The sequence below is a fragment of the Manacus vitellinus genome, unplaced genomic scaffold (assembly GCF_001715985.3).
Source record: "Manacus vitellinus isolate BGI_N305 unplaced genomic scaffold, ASM171598v3 ctg7180002429354_pilon, whole genome shotgun sequence".
Taxonomy (NCBI): domain Eukaryota; kingdom Metazoa; phylum Chordata; class Aves; order Passeriformes; family Pipridae; genus Manacus; species Manacus vitellinus.
Window position 1 is genome coordinate 785 of NW_021938023.1, and position 7,919 is coordinate 8,703.

Genomic DNA, 7,919 nt, shown 5'->3' on the forward strand with positions numbered 1-7,919 from the left:
TGTCCAGGGTGAGGAAATGTTGGCCATGTGTGGGCTGGAGCAAAGGTGTGTGGGTGCCTGAGTGTGACACCCGTGGGTGTGCAGGAAGGGGGTTCTGGTGCCATTGGAGCTGCCAGGGAGCCAAAAAGGGCACAGTTGTCTGAAAAAGGCAAAATGTTTTAGCCTCTGTTGACACCTGTACCAAAGGAGATGCAAATTTTCCCTTTCTCATCTGCAGACTTCACAATGCTCCCCAGGAAAGGAAGCTTTAGATTCCTCCCCAGCTTTATGCTAAAGGTTTCCTTCCTCCTGTCTCAGCACCCTTTCTGCTGTTGGGAGAGCACAAGGTGGATGGAGAGGATCCCCAGGCATCTGCAGGCACAAGGGACTCATACAACTGCGATTTTCCTATGCCCCTTGTGAAAGGGACTTTCAGGATACTCTTGGGAATGTGCCAGCTCTCCTGCTGAAGCTTTTCTATGGAATATTTGAACACAAAGAGTAAAACTAAAATCAGGTCTGTTCTGGAGTATGTTACACTTGTGCAAAGCTCCTTTCCTCTGTTTATTTTCTGTTCTGGAAAGAACAATCTGGGGTTCCTGGGCACTTCCTATTGAGTCATTCCATGAAAATAATTTTATCCTGAAAGCGGAAAGGAGCTGTCTGTGGAAGGTCAGACGTGCATGATAAAAGCTTTATGCTTTTCAGACAGTAAAGTCTTAAAATATATAGCAGAGCTATATATGGCAATGAAGAGGATTACACTCAAATGCAAGGTTTTTAAATTTAATAATTTTGTGTGCTGTGTCGGTAAGGTACTTTTGTAATTTGTTATCTTGTTTTCTTTTCCTTAGGAGCCTTGTGTCTTTTGAGATCTCCTGATCATTTCAACTGCAGCTTGGTATTTTTCCACAAGTGTTATCCCATCCTGAGGTGAAGCTGCTCTGTGTTGAGGATGGCTACAGACACCTAGGTTTGCAAGTAGTCAGTGGGGGGTTACAGCCCAGAGATGGAGCAAGGGCTTGGGTGTCAGCTTAGGAATTGCCAGGGGTGTTTTGAAGGTAGTATGGGTAGAAAGCAGTGTCCAGGAGCCCCCTAAATGCCTGTGAAGGCACCCACTGAGTTTTCAGATGTGCCACTTAAGTTTTCCTCTCGTTCACCCAGATATTCTGCGCGATTACAGCTGCAGTCTTTGGCTGCAGGCAGTGACCCTGGGTGGTTTGCCTGAAGAGAAGGGAGACTCTTTCAGCTCTCCCCATCTGTCTGGGTGACTTTGGTTAGGGTTTCTTTACCGTCTCAGGGGAACAGGATGTAAAGCAGAGTTGAACAGAACAGAGGCCAGAGGAGCAGAGCAAGAAGGTGGGTCATCACCTGACATCAGCACAAAGATGTGGCTTTTGGCTCCACGTTTACTCGCTGTGTTAAGGATTTTGTTGTTTGGGTTTGTTTTTTCTTTGTTTTCAGATGCAGAGCCCTGGCCCCAGGAGGCTCTAGGCACCGGAGGGGAGGTGATCTGGGTGAGTCCCGGTGAGCAAGGTGAGCATTGACTCCAGGACAGAAGTAAATGGTCTTTTACAGGTGTTGTGGTGAATCTGTGCACATGCTTTGTTTGTTGTGTTTTCCAGGGGTTCTGCCACCTTCTAACAGACAGTCCAGTGCTTCAGGGCCCCTGCTGGTAAGAGGTCACTGTGGAGGAGAGGTAGGTAGGAGCTACCCCAGGAAAGCCATCCTTTCAGGCAGTATCTCAGTGTGTACATTTGCCTTTGGCTTTTTTACTTTGCAGAGAATGTGTGCAGCCTCAGAGGGCTGGAGCCACCTGCCAGTTAGGTTTGATGGTCTTCAGCTGTCCTTGTGAGTAATCTCCTAATACTACGAGGGTCATCAATTAAGGCTGGACCTTTTCCAGTTGCAGGTGCCATCCAGCCTGTGTTTGGCAAAGGAGGAGCATTGAGGTTGAGTCAGGGAGGTAGTGAGGAGGTGCTGGGGTCTCCCTTACTTTCAACACTTTTTTTCTCACTCCCCTAGGTACGGCACACGGTGATGGCAGCAGCCTCCGACTGGGGTCGGAGCCAGTGGCCCGAGAAACTCTCAGGGGATGGTGAGTAGCCAATTGCGGGGTTATCTCCCACGTGCTGCTGAACTCTTGTCTCAATTCCAGTTTTCTTTCTCGGAGCCGACCGAGTCAGGGATCACAGGACCCTCTGAGCCAGCCAGGTGTCCTTCCTTTACATGGAAGATGGATTCACATCCCCAGCTGTGGGAAAGATAAGTGGAGGACTAGCACCTGGAGAGGGGATGAGAACTGGGTCCAGTTTTATGGTTAGGAGGGAGGGATTTTCAAATGAGCACAGGGGAAAGGGTCTGCCCTAAGAGGCCCTTGGCACACATAGGAGGAGCAGTTTACTTTTCATCACTGGAGTAGAATGTGCAGGGCAGAGGTGTTCAGGTCTGTGTCGTGTCCTTTGTTCAGTCTGTGTTTTGTGTCTTAAAATTCACAATCACGGTGTCCTTTCTCAGAGTTCTCTCTCCTCGTTGCACCAGAGCACTTGTCGGGAAATGTGTCCTTGGAGTTTGTGTTGGACCTGGAACTGCTCTACCCTGCAGTGCAGACTTGGGGGTAGGTGGAGTAGAAAGGAGACTTTCCAGTTAACCTGTGGATAGGCTTAGCCACTGAGGGCAGGACCTTAAAGTTAGGTCAGTATTTGTTTGTGCAGGCTGTGTTTGGACCCCAGATGGCTTGTCTAAGGAGAAATTAGAATTGCACAGCAGTTAAGGTCCCTCCATCTATATGACTGACTTTGGTAACTCATTTCTATGCAGCGTCAGAGGGGCTGGATGTAAAGCAGAGATAAACAGAAGAGGCTGGAGGAGCAGAGTCAGAAGGTGGGTTCTCATGTGAGGTCAGAGCCAAGACATGACTTTTGGTCCTAGGTTTACTTGATCATTTGGATGGTTTGGTGGTTTAGTTTTGTTTTTTTGTTTTTTTTTCCCAAGATGCAGAGCCACCGGCCCAGCAGACGATAGGCACTAGAGGGAAGGTGAGCCTGGTGAGGAAGGTGAGCAGGGACTGCAGGACAAAATTAGATGCTTTTTTGCAGGCGGTGTACTTGTGGTGAATCTGTGTACATACTTGTTTTTTTGTTTTCCAGGCAGTGCACCGACTTCTGACGTACAGTCCAACGTGATGGGGACCCTGCCTGTAAGAGGTCACGGGCAAGGGGTGTCAGACAGAAACTGCCATGGGGGCAGCAAACTCTTGGGCAGTATCTCAGTACTCACATTTGCCTCTGGGGGTTTTTTTGCAGGAGATGTAGACAGCCTGACAGGGCCGAAGCCAACTCACAATGAGGAGATGGACACGGTTTGGTCCCCTGGAGCTGTCCTTGTAGGTAATCTCTGAGTATTAAAAGGATCAGCAATGAAGCACTGAGCTTTTCTGATTGCAGGTGCCATCTGGGTAACCTTTGGGAGCAGATGAGCATTGGAGGTGAGTCAGGGAGGCAGCAGGAGGAGCAGGGATCCACTGCAGCTTTAGAAATGCCCTCTAATTGTTTCTCTCTCTCGCTCAGGTATCCCAGAAGATGACAGCACATTGTCCAAGTCTGGTCAGAGCCAGTGACATGAGGACCTGCCTCGGTGCCAGTGAGTAGAGGAATCGTCGGGGCTGGGGCCATGTGCCACACCACTCAGATATGGTGTCTGCTTTTCTTTCTTAGAGTTGACTCCGAGTACTCTCCGGATGACAGGAACCTCTGAGCCAGCCCAGGTGCCCCTCCTCTGCATCAAATATGGATTCACATCCCCGGCTCTCGGAAAGATAAGTGCAGGGCAAAGACCCAGAGAGGGGCTGGGAGTCGGTGCAAGTATGTGCATCGCCTGGAGGGATTTTTGCAATTAGTATGGTGCAATGGGTGTCCTGTAGCAGGTTATTTAGAGACCTCAAAGGAAGGGCTTACTTTGTATCATTGGATTCCCATGTGCAGGGCAGAGCAGTTCCGGTCTGTGTCACGTCCTTTGTCTCCTCCATGTTTGTGTCCTTCGTCTCTTAATTGTGTCACATGGTGTGTGTCATCACAGGTATGGGGTGTCTCACTTGGGGTCAGCCTGGAACTGCTCTGCCCTGCTATGTGGATCAGTGGGTAGATGGAATATTGCTCAGGGTCCCACATCAACATGTCAGTTGCCTTAGTCAGTCGAGCCAATGGCTGTACTGTCCTGCTGGATGGAGCAGGTGTCCATAACTCGTGTGCAATCATTATAGCTGAGTGTTGTGGAGCTGATGGTACTTGGATAGCAGGGCCTTGAAGCTGGGTTGTCACTTGTATTCTTGTATGCTGCAGTCAGAGTTCTCACTCACTCAGTGGAAATGAGTTCTTTGAAGTGGTTAAGGTCTCAGTGACCATGTGGGTGACCTGATTAACCCTTTGTTTGTTTGTTTGTTTTTTTCTTTTCAGATAAGTGGACACAGTGTACCCCAGACGGAGACGAGTTGAAGCAGCCTGGGAAGAAGGTTGTCTTGGGTGTTGGATGAAGGATGTCAGTTTGAGCCATAGGAGTCCTTTATCTTGTGCCTTTTTTTTCTTTATTTTCCAGATGGGGCCCAATCGGTCTCGAGGTGTAGCGGCTCAGCAGGGAGACGAGCGAGGTGAGAATTTTACTCCCCAGTCGAATTTGGAGTTAGTTTTAGGATGTCATCTATGTGGTCAATCTCTGCATACATGTTGTAACTGTTTAATTTTTTTTCTAGGCGATGCACAACCCTTTACCCGTCTGCTGAAGGTGCTGAAGGTCCATCCGATCAGAGGTCAAGCTAAAGGAGCCCGAGATAGCCAGTATGAGGCAGTACATCAGCACAAGCCTCCATATCTGGGTTGTCTTGCAGCGGCCGTCTGTCCACTTCACAGTGTGTAGCAACGCTTCGGCGTGCAGTCTGATGGGGTTTAGAGGTTTTTGGCTTTCCTTGTGAGCCATCCCTAAATGTTTGAGAGCTCAGTGTTTGAGCATTTGCCCATTTCATTTGCAGGGGCGATCTTGGGAGCAGCTGAAGAGAGAGGAGCCTTCTAGGTGATTTGGGGAGGCAGCAGGAGAGGAGTGGGGATCCACTGCAGCTTTAGAGATGCCTTCGAATTTTGTGTCTCACTCACTCAGGTATCACGGAAGGTGACAGCCACAGTGTTGGACTCCGGTCAGGGCCTCGGTGATGGTGAGTAGGGGGATCACTGGGGTTCCAGCCCTGTGCCACACTACTCAGATATTGTGTATGGTTTTCTTTTTCACAGTTGACTTCGAGTACTCTCATGACAACAGGAACCTCTGCACCAGCCCAGGTGCCCCTCCTGTGCATTGAAGATGGATTCACAGCCCCGGCTCTCAGAAAGATAAGTGCAGGGCAAAGACCCAGAGAGGGGTTGGGAGTCGGGGCAAGTATGTGCATTGCCCGGAGGGATTTTTGCAATTAGTATGGTGCAATGGGTGTCCTGTAGCAGGTTATTTAGAGACCTCAAAGGAAGGGCTTACTTTGTATCATTGGATTCCCGTGTGCAGGGCAGAGCAGTTCCGGTCTGTGTCATGTCCTTTGTCTCCTCCATGTTTGTGTCCTTTGTCTCTTAATTGTGTCACGTGGTGTGTGTCATCACAGGTATGGGGTGTCTCACTTGGGGTCAGCCTGGAACTGCTCTGCCCTGCTACGTGGATCAGTGGGTAGATAGAATATTGCTCAGGGTCCCACATCAACATGTCAGTTCCCTTAGACAGTCGAGCCAATGGCTGTACGGTCCTGCCGGATGGAGCAGGTGTCCATAACTCGTGTGCAATCATTATAGCTGAGTGTTGTGGAGCTGATGGTACTTGGATAGCAGGGCCTTGAAGCTGGGTTGTCATTTGTATTCTTGTATGCTGCAGTCAGAGTTCTCACTCGCTCAGTGGAAATGACTTCTTTGAAGTGGTTCAGGTCTCAGTGACCATGTGGGTGACCTGACTAACCCTTTGTTTTTTGTTGTTTTTTTTCAGATAAGTGGACACAGTGTACCCCAAACTGAAAAAAGGTGAAGCAGCCTGGGAAGAAGGTTGTATTAGGTGTTGGATGAAGGATGTCAGTTTGAGCCATAGGAGTCCTTTATCTTGTGCCTTTTTGTTCTTTATATTCCAGATGGGACCCAATCGATCTCGAGGTGTAGCGGCTCAGCAGGAAGACGAGCGAGGTGAGAATTTTACTCCCCAGCCGAATTTGGAGTTAGTTTTAGGATGTCATCTATGTGGTCAATCTCTGCATATATGTTGTAACTGTTTAATTTTTTTTCTAGGCGATGCACAACCCTTTGCCTGTCTGCTGAAGGTGCCGAAGGTCCATCCGATCAGAGGTCAAGCTAAAGGAGCCCGAGATAGCCAGTATGAGGCAGTACATCAGCACAAGCCTCCATGTCTGGGTTGTCTTGCAGCGGCCATCTGTCCACTTCACGGTGTGTAGCAACGCTTCGGCGTGCAGTCTGATGGGGTTTAGAGGTTTTTGGCTTTCCTTGTGAGCCATCCCTAATGTTTGAGAGCTCAGTGTTTGAGCATTTACCCATTTCGTTTGCAGGGGCGATCTTGGGAGCAGCTGAAGAGAGAGGAGCTTTCTAGGTGAGTTGGGGAGGCAGCAGGAGGAGCGGGGATTCACTGCAGCTTTAGAGATGCCTTCGAATTTTGTGTCTCACTCACTCAGGTATCCCGGAAGGTGACAGCCACAGTGTTGGACTCCGGTCAGGGCCTCGGTGATGGTGAGTAGGGGGATCACTGGGGTTCCAGCCCCGTGCCACACTACTCAGATATTGTGTATGGTTTTCTTTTTCACAGTTGACTTCGAGTACTCTCATGACAACAGGAACCTCTGCACCAGCCCAGGTGCCCCTCCTGTGCATTGAAGATGGATTCACAGCCCCGGCTCTCAGAAAGATAAGTGCAGGGCAAAGACCCAGAGAGGGGCTGGGAGTCGGGGCAAGTATGTGCATTGCCCGGAGGGATTTTTGCAATTAGTATGGTGCAATGGGTGTCCTGTAGCAGGTTATTTAGAGACCTCAAATGAAGGGCTTACTTTGTATCATTGGATTCCCGTGTGCAGGGCAGAGCAGTTCCGGTCTGTGTCACGTCCTTTGTCTCCTCCATGTTTGTGTCCTTTTTCTCTTAATTGTGTCACATGGTGTATGTCATCACAGGTATGGGGTGTCTCACTTGGGGTCAGCCTGGAACTGCTCTGCCCTGCTATGTGGATCAGTGGGTAGATAGAATATTGCTCAGTCTCACATCAACATGTCAGTTCCCTTAGACAGTTGAGCCTACGGCTGTACAGTCTGTGAGCAGGATTGTCTTGCGATGCCCTGCTTGGGTGTATAGAGTCACAGCTAGGTAGAGTAGCAAACAGTGTCTATGGTATGGGCATTTGTCAGGGGTCTTTGGGCTTATAAAATGTATAGACTCAGTTTGGGGGTAAATCCAAGGTCACAGAAGGCACACTTCAGAGTCCCTTCCCTTTTGTCTTACAGCCACCCAAAGGAGACTCAGGTTCCTGGGGTGAAAGACGGCATCGGTTTTCCCGGAACTTCCGGCGACTGGGGAGAGATCGTCCGAGTGATCATCGATGGAAACTTCTGAGAGCCACCGGGAGTCCCTGCCCAATGACTTCTGGACTGCATCGTGTAGCATCATATATGTTTATTTAGTGTTGCAGGTTGCTTCTTAGGCGTAGTTATTGTATTTTACAACTAGAATAGGAAAAGTCCAGCCGCCGTTTATGTTGTCATTTGGATTGCCTTGTACCACTCTGTGTCATACACTGTATAGTTGGAGTCGTATCGGTCCGTATCTGAACGTCACGGCGTTGCGTTCCGTGTGTCAGGAATTGTATATCATTGCGCCTTTGTTTGTAGCAGTTTTTATGTCGTGTCACTTGTATTGCCATGTAATGT

The 7,919-nt window shown here is 49.2% G+C and overlaps 2 long non-coding RNA genes across 5 annotated transcripts; both read left to right on the plus strand.

Annotated features, from left to right (window-relative positions):
* The first annotated feature begins 2,111 nt into the window (after positions 1–2,111).
* On the plus strand, positions 2,112–3,644 carry LOC108643264. Of its 4 annotated transcripts, none has more exons than XR_003213051.2 (7): positions 2,112–2,596; positions 2,800–2,862; positions 2,974–3,035; positions 3,129–3,185; positions 3,285–3,340; positions 3,426–3,466; positions 3,549–3,644. It is a non-coding gene; the product is annotated as an uncharacterized LOC108643264 (long non-coding RNA). The 4 variants fall into 4 exon arrangements; XR_003213052.2 differs by having other exon boundaries at positions 3,129–3,178; XR_003213050.2 differs by having other exon boundaries at positions 3,285–3,466.
* Positions 3,645–6,314: 2,670 nt separating this feature from the next.
* LOC108643995 lies at positions 6,315–6,930 on the plus strand. Its single transcript, XR_003213101.2, has 4 exons — positions 6,315–6,480; positions 6,557–6,597; positions 6,680–6,734; positions 6,811–6,930. It is a non-coding gene; the product is annotated as an uncharacterized LOC108643995 (long non-coding RNA).
* The last annotated feature ends 989 nt before the right edge of the window (positions 6,931–7,919 follow it).